The 14,080-nt window shown below is 42.3% G+C and overlaps 3 non-coding genes across 3 annotated transcripts; 2 read left to right on the top strand and 1 right to left on the bottom strand.

Annotated features, from left to right (window-relative positions):
- The first annotated feature begins 918 nt into the window (after positions 1-918).
- On the top strand, positions 919-990 carry TRNAA-UGC. Its single transcript has one exon. It is a non-coding gene; the product is annotated as a tRNA-Ala (tRNA).
- A 583-nt stretch (positions 991-1,573) lies between these two features.
- Positions 1,574-1,646, top strand: TRNAK-CUU. Its single transcript has one exon. It is a non-coding gene; the product is annotated as a tRNA-Lys (tRNA).
- A 6,261-nt stretch (positions 1,647-7,907) lies between these two features.
- Positions 7,908-7,980, bottom strand: TRNAV-AAC. Its single transcript has one exon. It is a non-coding gene; the product is annotated as a tRNA-Val (tRNA).
- Positions 7,981-14,080: the final 6,100 nt, after the last annotated feature.

Genomic DNA, 14,080 nt, shown 5'->3' with positions numbered 1-14,080 from the left:
TTTTTTCCTCCCCATCCCTTGCACCAGGCCTCCTCTCTACTCTCATCTCTTATCGCTGTCTCCTATTGACTCCACTCCTGCCACATGTACCTCCTTGCTAGTCCTGCAACACTTCAGAAAGATCCTACCTGGAGCCTTTGAACTGGCTGTTCTCTTTAACTGGACCTCTCTAATCCCAGATACTCGCATGGTTCACTTCCCATCTCCTTGAAGTCTTGTTTCAAATGTTACTTTTCTCAATGAAGCCTATTTACAATCACACCTTACCAAATTTCTCGCTAAACGCTGGCTCAATGTTCTCTCTAGCACTCTACTTCCTTTGGAATGCGAGCTGTTAGAGGGATTAGACTGTGTAAGTTTTGTTCAACGCTGGACCACCAGTTTTCTAGAGCAGTTCCAGGTACCTAGTAGGCGCTCCGTACACTTTTCTTGGATTAAATTAATTTGGACGTGATTCAAAATTTAGATACACAGAGCGGTTTATAGTTAAAAGTCTGCCTATCGCCTAGACCCCAGTCCCCTCCCCATCCCAAGCAATTCTGAATTATTTTATACAAATATATTTACTACACGTCTCCCTCTTTTTGTTTTATAGACGTAGCATCCTGCACAAGGTGTTCTTTTCTTTTTCGGCTCATAATTTATTTAGGGCATGGCGTCAAATGACTGCTCCCTTCTTTTTCCATCGCTGCCTCCAGGTGTTTATACCGGCCTAGTCCTTCCTGGGGCCCTCTCCCTCCTTCGGTCGAGGTCCGTATCCCAGTAGTCATTTAGTAGAGGACTCTGGAAACCCTCGCGACACTACTCGCTGGCGTTTGCAGTTTCTAGGTTGCCGCAACCCCGGGAGATCATCAATCCACACATGCCTTGCACAAAGAAAGTGCTAAGAGAAGATATAAAAGAGCACTGTGCAGAGTGGGGGATGTAGCTCAGTGGTAGAGCGCATGCTTTGCATGTATGAGGCCCCGGGTTCGATCCCCGGCATCTCCAGCGAAGGTTTGCATTCTTTTTTTTTTTTTTTTCAGTTCCCACAGCCCCGGGGAAATTTTCACATGGCGGCGTTTTGTTTTTCACATGCATTTATTGATTTATTGGAGTGACACTGATTAATAAAATTATATAGGTTTCAAGTGTACAATTCTATAACACATCACCTGTATATTGTATTGTGTGTTCACCAGCCCCAGATTGTGGCGTTTTGCCCACATTGGAGGTGTCGGCTGCGTCCTTCGCCCACTCCCTGATGCTGCTTTTTAACTCCTGACTGAAAAATCACAGGGTTATCGTGCCATTGGCATCAAGATGCCAACGTTTCCCTTCGCACCATGTACTTCCTGAGGATGGAAAAGGGCTAGGTCTCTGGCAAAGGACAATAAGTAGAAAACCGACAGAAGTGGGAGAGACGATCAGGCCCACCATCCTCAAGAGTTTGTTTCCGAGCTGCTCAGCGCTTTTTAATGGCTGGATCATACTCCGACTGAAACCTACTTCAAACCTCCAGCTGGATAGAGTCCTAATACCATCATAACATAGTAATTCTTGATCGGAGATATTAAAAGACCTTGCTGTGCAAGCCCGGCTAGCTCAGTCGGTAGAGCATGAGACTCTTAATCTCAGGGTCGTGGGTTCGAGCCCCACGTTGGGCGACAGATGAACTTTTGCCTAACATCTCTGAAAAACAGAAAACCTGAAATGAAAATTTCCTGTGTGCAGCATTTGGGCTCTCTGTGGCTCACTCTTGTTCATTTATTAATCTAGCCTATATATATATGAAAAAAATGAGTTTTTAAAAATTGTGTATCTCAACAAAATTTACCTTTTTAACCGTTTTTAAGTGTCCAGTTCTACAGCTTTGAATACATTCACATTGTTGTGTAACCATCACCACAATCCATCTCCAGAACTTTTACATCTTCCCCAAATGAAATTCTAGATCCAGTAAACAATTACTTCCCATTCTCTCCTTCCCCCAGACTCTGGTATTCTATTTTTTGTCTCTGTGCATTTGACTACTCTAGGAACCCCTATAAGACAAATCATACAATATTTGTCCATTTGTGACTGGCTTATTTCACTTAACATAATGTCTTCGAGGTTCATTCATGTTGTAGCATGTGTCAAAATTTCCATTCTTTTAAGGCTGAATAATAATATTGCTTATCCACTCATCTATCAGTTGACACTTGGGTTCCTTCCACCTTTTGGCTATTGTGAATAATGCTGCTATGGATTTGGGTGTACAAATATCCGTTCAAGTTCCTAATTTCACTTTTTTGGGGTATAGAAGTGGAATTGCTGATCATATTTTACTTCTGTGTTTAATTTTTGAGGAATCTGCATATCATTTTCCACAAATGCTGCACCATCTACCCCACCCCCTCAAAGTTTTTAAAACATCTTTTGAGTAAGGCACTTATACTGTTCAAAAATTGAACTATCTATAAATGTATTCAGTGAAAAGTATATAACTTTTAGCCTCCCTCCCTAAGTAACAATTTGTGTATCTGTGTACATATTCTTCCAGAACTTTTTAACGAAAAAATATTTTTATTTCCCTTTATTTTACAAAAAATAATAATAATAATTACAGCTCTAATATATTTTGAAGGTTTTTCTATCTCAAGACATAAAATGTTCTCAATCTCTTTTTGCAGCCTCATACTATTCTGCTGTAGATGAATCATAGTTTATTTAACACATCACCTACTGATGGACATTTATATTTTTTTCCAATCTCTTGTTATTACAATTAATTCTGCAGTTAGTTAGCATGTAGAATTGTCATTTTTCACTTTTGCACTCATATCTGCAGGGCAAATTTCCAGAAGTGAGATCACTGGGTCAAGGTGTATATGCTATTGTAATTTATAGAAATAGGCAAATCACCTAGTTGTGGGTCCTACTGGCTGATATTACTTCCCACCAGCCATGAATGAGATTATTTCTCCAATGCTATGGTAGCAATGGCCTGCTTTAGCAAAAAAATCTAAACATCTGACTCCCTCCTCTCCCACACCCTTAAAATCGCCAGGGCTCCTCACTGCCTATCCTACATGATAATACCCATTACAGGGCCTGAAGGGTACTGCTCGGCAGTGAAAAGAACTCTCCTTTTGCCACTCACAGGAGCATACTCAGACAAAAGATTCTGAAGATCACAGTTACTCTTATGTATGGTTCATAATCTAATTCTATAGCACAATGTAATTTTTTTCTTCTCAGGCCTGTTTTTTTAGAGGCCATCATGTTTTCTTCTCTTGCAAAGCCACAACCTCATTAAAAGGGCTATTCAGTTATTTCTTACTCTGCAAATTTTCTCCCTTGAACAGGAAGAATCAAACCAGATATAAGAAATTAAGTTTGTATATGATTTTTTACTTGGTTGGTGTCACATGAGGCACATACAAATTATTAGATCATGCATGTAGTTTGTGAAGAGGTCTTACAATAATGATTATATATAACATATATAAATTATTAATCAACCACCTCCTTGAATATTTTCATTTAAAAACCTCATTTCAAACAGAAAACATCTCCAAGTTTAATGTATTCATGACTATGTTCTAATAAGTCTAAAAATACCATATCAGCTCTTTCTTAGTCATTGGTCTTCCTTTACTAGACTTTACCAAGTCATTCTCCCAGGATCTGTGTAGCATCAGGAGAGATGGCCCAACCCACATCAAATGCTCACCTTGTTATTTCACTGTCATTTATATCACACCACATGGGTTTAATCCCCCAAATAAAAGACAGGCCTCAATCTCATGGTGGTGTCCTGGGGAGTGTGAATTTTGGGTAAGGAGGAAGAAAAAATGTCAACCAGAGCAACCTAATTCTGGAGGACTGCCTGCAAAAGGAAGAGTGGCCAAAAAGATGACCCCAAATGACCTGCTCCTCCATTCTGTGTCAGGACCCACTGGTTTTAAATCACTGGATATTTTGGGAAACACTCTCTGTTGTCATTTGAGATGTTTAGTGTCTAAGGGCAAGGGGGAGGTTTCTGAATATGGAAAAGAATGCACAACTAACTTTGTGATTAATATTGAATGCATCACAGTTGTAATGTTTAAGCCTAGTTATTCTTCAGATTTTAAATCAACTTATAAATATTATTTTCTTATAAGCTGGCAATTTTTTAAAGAACTCTTTCATTAAATAAGGGGTCATCTTGAACATCTAAGCCATTGGTGATATTCTCATAGACATTTCAAATGACAATTATAGACTTATCTATCTGAACGCTCATTTAGGGGGAGAAGAGGGAGGCACTGGTTAGGTGGCACAGTTGGAATGCAGAGCTGGTATCTGAACTTTGATTACTGCTGCAGACTCTCTTTTAACCACCAATCCACAGCACCTAGGAACCTCAAGTGTATTGCTTATTTACAATGTTCTAAATGAATCTATGTACTCCTTCATCTGCTCTTAAAAACTCCAAATTGAGGCCCTAGTGTATTCCTCATTGGCCCAAGAATCCTCTAAGACTGCATGTCCAGTGTCCTACACTCATTTTTTGATCCACTTGCAAAAAAGCAAAACAAAACAAAACAAAACAGTAAATGGTGGAGATGAGTCATCAGATTGAAGAGCCAAGAAGGTATAACTGTGGTTCCTTACCCTCCAAGTCCCTTGTCTATCATCTGTCCTTGAACCCATCACGCTCCCTCCTACTCCAGGCCTCTTCCCTAATATCTTTGAAAGTTTGGCTTATTATCTTTCTAAATCAGCTCATTGTTTGTCACCTCTTCTGATGCCTCTTTCCTGGCCCATCTCTCTAATGTTGTTGTCTGCTTGCCTGCCAGGCTATCAGATCATAATCTTTAATTTTCTCACAGTCCTTATAACTCTCTGAGGTTATTTCTTTATCTGTTTACTTGTTTGTTATTTTAATTGCCTATCAGAAGATAAACAGGAGGCTAGGAACTTGGCCTGTTTCTTACTGCAATATAATGAATAAATAGATGAAGTTTCCTTTTAATAGTAGCATACCATATGTTTGTTGTAAGTGCCTAGTCCATAGTATGGCCCAATTCATGGGATCTGTAACTATTAATATTATTTCCTAAACTTGGAAGGTCTACAGAGTACCAGAACTACGAGAGGGAAAGGGAGATGGTCAATAGAGTGACTATGTAAGGATAGTCTGTGGGATCTGAGGACTATAAAGAAAAGAGTGAGGGGATAGGAAGTGGTAGAGGTAGAGGTAAAACAGGAATGATGGAAAAGAGAAAATTGTTGAAGCTGGGTGATGGGTACTTGGGATTTCATAATACCTCTTATTTATTTATTTATTTATTTATTTATAATCCTCACCTGAGGATATTTTTTCCATTGATTTTAAGAAAGAGTGGCAGGGAAGGAGGGGGGGAGAGAGAGAGAGAAAGAGAAAGAGAAACATCAATGTGAGAACTATTCTCTCTACTTTAAATTTCCTAATTAAAAAAAATGTTTAAAAATAAAACAAAAAGTAATACAATTACATTTTGGTGAGAGATTAAAAATTAAGGTAGAAAATTTTGTAGAGTAATGATATTGTAATGATTTTTTTTTAAAAAAGTAAGTTACGTTCTAGCAAATTTATAACTAAATAGGTCCCTCAGGCCCTGGTTGGTCTGGCTCAGTGGTTGGCGCATTGGCCTGCGAACCAGAGAGTTCTGGGTTCTGTCCCCAGGTACCAAAAAAAATAATAATAATAAATTGATTCCTCCGTGTGAATTCATATCCTTTCAACTATTTCCCTAGGGTAACTCAGAAGTGGGGAACCAGGGACCTTTGGCCCTAGGTACTGCCCTGGCACCCAGGTTTGGCTCTTTTATTTTACTCTTCACTGAAAAAATATTCCAGCTCCCCACATACCCCTGTGCATCTAGGGTAGGAAAAATTATAGCTAGGCCCTGAATATGATTGCTGTTAGGAAACAAGAATGCTTTCAAATTGTCTGGACACAGGGGCTGGTGGAAAGGGGCTTTCACTGAAAGCAGCTACAGTTTCAGCCTCAAAAAGAGAGAATAATAGTGTTACTGAAACAAGATGAATCTAGGAAAGCAACAAAGCCATAATGACAAATTAGCATTAAGTGTAACCAAAAAGAAATAGGATTCACACAAGCTTGTTGCCCAGCCCAGCCAGTGCTTTGAGGTTAATTGTGTTGTTTTGGATGTTTACTATCTCCACAGAGAAGACCATGAGAGATCACATTAGTTGAGGCACAGATCAAAATCCACCTAGAGAAGAGTGACAGGAATGAATGACAGTTCTGGCCTCCTAAAGTCCTGGGGCCGCCAGGGAGGTCAGCTTGGGGGGGGTGGGGGTGGTCAAGAGACACTGTGGCAGTCCAAAGCCTGGGGTGGGGCCACTGACTAATCTCAAACCAGTTAGTAAAATATGAGGGGGGAAAAAGAAATTGGGTCAGCAGGGGAACTTGGAGAATTCTTCCATGTGGGGTTCAGAATTCTTCACTCTTCACTCTTCTTAGTCTCTAAGTTCCAGGGCTGGGCCCTAGCCCTCCTCCTTGTGTGAAGACATCTGTAAATTCTGAGAAGGTATACAAACCAGTATAAAAACGATAAAGAAATTGGCACAATATTGATTTTTGTGTGCAAGTTGTTCGAATTGTTGACCAAAAAATAAAAAGACCTTTCAAAGTGAGAGACAACAAACATTTATTTGAGATCAATCAGAATAGTTATTTGTGAGCATTGATTCAGGAGGAAGCCCAAATAATTTTAGGATTAGGAGACAAAGGCAATGGGTATTTATGAGAAGGGGAAGGGGAACAATTACACCAATAGAAGGAAGGCATTTCTTTCAGTGAAGGTAACATAACACGGTGATGTTAATTCTAAACAATGTTTTTAATTTTCCATCTGGCAGTCATCATCAGTCCTGTAGCCATAATAATTGCTTTCTTGTTATCTTTGCTAACAGTTCTTTTACAAGGCACAAGGATGTTTAGGCCCAGTCCAAAAGTTATTCTGCCGTTTTAACATTCCACAGGGTCCAAGTATAAGACTGCAAGGCCTCCGGCATAGCAGCTCCAGCTCCATTTTAAAGTTCCATCAGGTGTGCAAAGCGTGCACCCCATTTTCCAGGTGCAGACGCAGGCTGTGTCATAGGGATCCACATGGTGTGTCTCTACTAACATCTTTTCCGCTAGGAACTCTGGACTGGGGGTCCCGCAGGCCACTGGGCTGCTTCTCTGAGGCTCTAGCTGCCTTTTCCCCGTGACCTCGGGATCCTGCATTCCAACACACCTGCGGGCATCCCACAGTCCCAAGGCTGAGGTCCGGAAAGTGAGGATTGGGGAAGAGCCTGGCTAACTGGGAGACCTCTGGAAGGACTGATGGTCCCTTTGCCCCTCCGCTGAGGACACACCCGACTGTAGGAGGGAGTCAGGGTAGACTCAACCTGGGTCTGCCCTGGCTCCAGGCGCGAGGAGCCGGAGTGTAAGGCGTCAGTGGAGGAGCACAGGTGACCCCACTGAGGAGCGGTGGTGAGGAGGTGTGGGCTGGGAGTGAAACCATTCCGGATAGAAAAACCTAGACTAGCTCAGCGGGGGTGTCTGCTGTGTCATAGGTGAGGGCGAGGGCGGAAGCGGCCAGGTTCCTATCCACCCTTAGGAGTCAGTTTCCTCACTTTTTGTGACATGTCTGAGCCTCAATAGCCTCACGTGCGACTGTTGGGTTCCTCTGAGGGGCACATCTACTGCAGGCTTAGATGCAACCACACAAGGTGTCATCCCTGGTATGGGTATTGTGACCGCTTCTATTGTCCTGTGGAAACCTCCCCTGGGACTCAATTCCAACTTACACTTCCGACTCATTCCTTCTTGAACTTTTAAATGTTTCATTTGTCGTTGAGTGGCATTCCCAATAAGGGAAAAAAAAAAGGAGAGGCTATCTTGTTTCCGCCCGGTTTCGAACCGGGGACCTTTCGCGTGTTAGGCGAACGTGATAACCACTACACTACGGAAACAGACAACTAGGTTTCTTTCTCTGAGTCCTATGAGGCTTAGTTCATGGTCACTGGCCAGGTCTACTAGTATTATCTGTAGGTCAGAACCTTTGGAACCATTCATTCTCTGTCAGAATACAAAAACTCTGGTCTCCCTAGGTAATAATTTTTGTCATACTGTAGAGTGGGACCGTTAGTGGGTTGTGAAATCAGTCACACCCAGTAATTGGAAAAAAAAAGTGAACAAAAGCAGCAGGTCTCACAGAAGGGAAGGTAAAATAAATGTAGCTTCAAAATGTAGCTTCCAAGGCTTGAGTCTAGTTAACTCTGTCCATTACTATATTTATATGTCTTCTAGGGAGACAGTTCCAGGGTTTAAATTTTCACATAATTTGTGCTCTATTAACAGTTATGATCTAAAATACTAAAAAACACAAGATGCATTCAAAGTATATGAGATTTGAATATATATTCGTCAAAATGTAAATTAAAATAAATATAAATAGGCAAAAATAAAACTAATTTCCCACATGCTTTCAAAATAATTATATATTTCTTATAAACTATGTAAAGTTATCTATTTTAAAAGGGGGAGACTGAGCCCTGGTTGGTTTGGCTCATCAGTTAGAGCATTGGCCCATGGACCAGTGTCCGAGGTTTTGTTCCCGCTGAAGGCAGGTACCTCGTTGCAGTTTGTCCCTGGCAGATCCATGTGTCTTGGACATGTCCTATTAGTCTTCTCCCAGCCTGTTCAAGGCTGAAGTCATTACAGCAGAACCTCTTTGTTTACAGGCAAATATTCCAAGACAAGTAAAATAAGGGTTACTTGAATATAAGCACTGATACCCTGACATTTGATCTCACAACTCAGATGGCTACTAACTGATTAAGCAGGGGTAGCATATACAGTGTGAATACTGTGGACAAAGGGATGATTCATGTCCTGGGCGAGAGGGGTTGACATGGGTTGAGATTTCATCTTGCTACTCAGAATGTTGAGCAATTTAAACTTATGAATTGTTTATTTCTGGAATTTTCCATTTACTATTTTGGGACCATGGTTAAGCCTGAGTAATTGAAACCAGGGAAAGCGAAACCACTGATAATGACTACCCACCCTCAATATTCAGTCTCTGATCTTGGTTCTTAAACCATCTAAAACAGAAACCCAGGAGACCCTCTCTTACCCAGGTACAAATCATGCATCCAACTCCTTCATCTGCTGCGGCCTTGCCCCTTCCTCAGCCGCCTTTTTTCTGGACTACAGCTTTCCTTATAGCCCCTCTCCCTGATGCAGCCATACTCCCCTCACACCTCCTGATAATCATTTCTGAAGGATCACTCTAAAATGTAAATCAGAGCAAGGCCCTCTACCTCTGCGGACTATCATCACCACTTGGGATAAAGACCAAAGATCCTACCATGATTTTGCTGAATGTCTGAACTGATGAACTTGACTCTTTTGTGCCAAGAGTAGTGTGGGTCACTTAGAGGGAAAATTTCAAACTGGGCTTGGCAGGAGGGGCTGTGGTGGACGGAGTGAACATAAAAGCAGGAGTTGTAGTAAAAAGCTCTGGGGAGCCCTTGGTTTATTGGGAGACAGGGAAGAGAAGCCTGTCCACTATGTTTTCTCTTTAATTAAAAAGCCCACTTATTTTTTTGGCGTGGCTGGTGTGGCTCAGTAAATTGAGGGTTGTCTGTCCCATACACCAAGAAGTCACCAGTTAGATTCCTGGTTGTGTGCTGGATCCCCAGTAGGGGACATGCAGCTGATTAATTCTCTCATAGATGTTTCTCTCTCCCTCTTCCTTCCTCTCTGTCAAAAATCAATTAACAACAACAACAACAAAAAGCCGCATTAAAAAACTTTTTTCTTTATTGATTTTAGAGAGAGAGGAAGGGAGAGGGAGAGAGATAGAAACATCCATGAGAGAGAACATCAATTGGCCGCCTCCTGCGTGCCCCTCACTGGGGATTGGGCCCACAACTTGGGCATGTGCCCTGACCAGGAATCAAACCGGCTACCTCTTGGTGCATGGGTTGATGCTCAACCACTGAGCCACACCTGCAGGGCAAGACTAGATTTTTTTTAAAATATTTTTTTCTTTATTGATTTTAGAGAGATAGTAAGGGAGAGAGGGAAAGACAAAAACATTGATGAGAAAGAACACCAATTGGCCACCTCTTGCACACCCCCCACTGGGGACCTGGCCCACAACCTGGGCATATGACCTGACCAGGACTTGAACCAGTGACCTCCTTGGTGCATTGGTCAAACCCATTCAACCACTGAGCCACATCTGCCAGGAAAAGGGCTACATTTTTTTTATCCTCACCTGAAGAGGTTTTCCCATTTTTTGTTCAAATTAGTGGGAGGGAGAGAGAGAAACATCGAAGTGAAAGGGACACATCAAGTGGCTGCCTTCTACATGACCCAACCAGGACTGGGGACAAACTGCAACCGAGATATGTGCCCTTAATAAAAACCAAACCTGGGTTTCTCTGGACTGCAGGCCAATGCTCTAACCACTGAGCCAAACCAGCCAGGACAAGGGTACATTTTTAAAGGAATGTTTTCCAGTCCCAGTGAAGGTGGTTTTAAAAAAGAAGACCTTGAAATCACAATTTGCAATTGAATCCACAAGCCTTTACACAAGACAAATGTCAAAGTTCACACTCTTCCAACACCAGGTTGTTTAGACTCATATGTTACAAGATAAGACCATAGTAGACAGCAACTCACCCGAGGCACATGAATGAGGACTGAACTAGCAACTCTGCCTATTTTACAAACTCTAATCTATTCCTGCGCAGACTCTCCTTACGGGTGCCATGCTACCACTTCCCAAACATCCACTTAAAGGTCTGAGTCCCAGGAGATCACATTCTCAACACAAGGCCAATGTAGAGCAAAACAATTTTAGTGCATGCGCCTGGGAGCAGGCGGGCTGAGCCAGAAAAGGGGTCAGCCTTGAATAAAAGTTGGGGTGTAGGTTATATACTCTACTTTTAGCTTTCGGCAGTTCCTGCTGATGTACTCTGCCTGGCACATTGTCCACTTTGCCGTTGGACTGGCCTGGTATCATATCTTGCATCTGCTGGGTGATTAATTATCTTGTGGATAATCCAGATAATCCATACTCAACAGAAGGCTGAGCAAAGGTCATGCAAGCAACGCATTTTTCACAGTTTCTGCCTTTTGCAAGCTTTTACCTTTACCCTTTAAAATGTTACTAATGCTTTCATTCCCATCTTATAATGATGATAAAAAGGAAAAGGCAGCGAAGTTTCTCTTTGTGTACTTCCTGCAGGTGTGGGGTCATTGTGGACCTCTAAAAAGAATTTGTTAGATAGCTTCTTGGGAATGGGGCTATTAGGTCCTTTTACCTGCCCTAGAACAAATTGTCCAACTGTGTGGTTGACTAAAATTTGCAGTAGATTTTGTACAAACCTAATAATACGGAGCAAGAGGCAGGGTCCAAAAAGCAATAATAAGAAGGCTAATACTAGGGGCCCTATAAAGGAAAGTAGACAGGTTAGTTTAGGCAAGGCTGCTTCTACACTTGTTCAGACAGACTGGGCTAGGTGATCCTGACTGAATTATTTTAGCCACTGGGCATTATCTAGAATTTGTTGTGTCCTCTCCTCAACCTGGCTGATTGAGTTAACATCGAAGCAACAAGATGTATTTACTATCATGCATACACCTCCTTCTTTGGCTAGTAAATAGTCTAGTGCAATGTGGTTATCTATTACCATACAGGCAAGAGAGTCAAGAGATTTTGAATGAAGTTTGAAGTTTTCACCTGTATCTCTACCTATATTTGCCATGGTGGTGGTTATGTTTTTTGCAGTTCTGGTATTATAAGTTATTCCTCCCACGAGGCCCACATTAGAGCTATGACTCCTGCTATGAGGAGTCTGACTCCCCTTTTTTGCCCTATGATGGCTTCTGGGCTCAGGGCTTGATGAGGTTGAATTAGGGATGAAGGAATGGATTAGGGTATTGGGTATTGGCTGGGGTAACATATCCTACTGCCCATAAGCCACCCTGGTTTTCTGGGTTTAGGCATTGAATAGCAATTCCTCTCCTGGGGGCAGAAATGTTTAGTGCACCTAAAAAGATCATTCCCACTGATAAGCAACATAGTCCAGTCATATTTGGGCCTAGGGAGGTGTTTGATAGACCCACAGTAAGGCTCGAATGATTAAACCATGATAGAAGGAGGAGATGGCTAGTGCCACTGGTAGAACTGCACCCCTGATAGTGACTAATTTCTCTAGGATGATTTTCTTGGTATTGCTTTAAGTCCCTCTGAGCTTGCACATATAAACTCCAACTACAGGGGTCAGACACATAATGAATACTTAGAGTTCAGGTACCCCTTGTAATGTTATAGTGAGAGATATTATACATGGTGCCCACTTTCATAGTCTGTATTTGTACTGAAAATCAAGATCAAGTGAACTTTTGCTCTTCTGCTCCACAGGAGATTTCTGTCCTCCCTGAGCTTGCCTTAGGACACCTGCATTACTGTTTGACAGGTGTACTGCCCCAGTCAAACTCCCCACCTGGCACTGTCCCCAGAGCTGGTTGTACCTGGCTGATGATCCCGTGAGTTTGGCACCAGAAGCAAGAGCCCCTTGGGGCTCATGCCTCCCCCACCCCACACCTCACCAGGTCAGTGAAAAAAGATAAGAGTAGTGGTATTTCACAGAAGACCCATCCCGTCCCCTCACAGGGACAGAGGGGTGTGGGGTGAAGGGAGTGGGTGGTTTATGTTAGGAGAGGAAGCAGATTCTTGGAGGAAGCAAAGTAAAGTGTGAGAATGATTGGTGGGGAGAGAAGGAGCAAAGATTATAGTAGCATGGAGTTTAGATAGAATGTCCCGTCCTAACAAGGGAGTGGGACAGCCTGATAACACTGAAAAAGTGGAGAAAGATGTAAGGGCCTAAAGAACAAGTGAGTATCTGGGTTGGCCTGGGTTGCAATATTTGGCTGTCAATTTCTACAACTAAAACTCCAGAGCATCGAAGAGGTCCCCTGAATTCGGGGAGGGCAAAATAGGTTGCCCCAGTATCAATTAAAAATGAAATTGGCCTACCTGCTACCATCAGAGTTACCCAAGGTTCAGAGTTTGAAATGATGGTTGGGGTATCCATTCCTGGGCACCTCCAGTCTTTCTGCCTCCAGGCCAATCAGATCAAGGCCTGGACTGCCCAATCCGCCAGCCTGAGGGAGGGATGAGGACTAATTGCACAGTCTATCTACAGTCTGACTTCCAGAGGGGTTCTCCACATTGAGGACATGGCTTAGGTGGTGGTAGGGGATTGGGGCATTGCCTCACCCAATGACCAGTCTGACTGCATTTAAAGCAGGGACCTGGGGGTCCCCTCTGCTGATTCTGGTGGGTACCCTTCTTCTGTCCCCTGAAGGGGGTTTGCTAACCCCTTTGATTAGTGGGGCCTCTGATGGCAGAGGCAAGCATTTGGAATTCTGCTATTGTTTGCTGTTTTGCCTCTTCATCGTGATTATTAAAAACCTTAAAGGCTAGATTTAGAAGTTCCCATAGAGGGATTTGAGGGCCATCTTCAAGTTTTTGTGACTTTCTTCTAATGTTTGGGGCTGACTGAGAGATAAATCTTAGGTTTAAAATGAGGCTGGTTTGGCTCAGTGGTTAGAGTGTCGGCATACAAACCAAAGAGTCATGGGTTCAATGCTGGCCAAGGGCATGTACCTCGGTTGCAGTTTGGTCTGGTCCCTGGCCCAGGTAGGGGTTGTGCGGGAAGGAATCAGATGATGTGTCTCTCTCACATTAATGTCTCTCTTTTCTTTTTCCCTCTCCCTCTCCCTCCCACTCTACCAATAAATGAAAAATAATAAATACATAAATAAATACATAAATAAATAAATACATAAATAAATAAATAAATAAATAAAATGACAGCCCTTTCTGGGTTAGTGGGATCTAAGTTAATAGTATATCTTCTCATAGCCTGTGTAAGGCAGGATAGAAAGGTTACAGGGTGTTCATTCCTTTCCTGGATCATTTGAGACAGTTTTCCATAGTTAACGGCCTTGTGTGAGGCTTTTTTAAGTCCCTCAATGAGACATATTACC

This window comes from Molossus molossus, unplaced genomic scaffold (genome assembly GCF_014108415.1).
Source record: "Molossus molossus isolate mMolMol1 unplaced genomic scaffold, mMolMol1.p scaffold_m16_p_4, whole genome shotgun sequence".
Classification (NCBI taxonomy): Eukaryota; Metazoa; Chordata; class Mammalia; order Chiroptera; family Molossidae; genus Molossus; species Molossus molossus.
The sequence above is the reverse complement of the archived record's forward strand: the minus strand, read 5'-3'. Positions and strand labels throughout refer to the sequence as shown.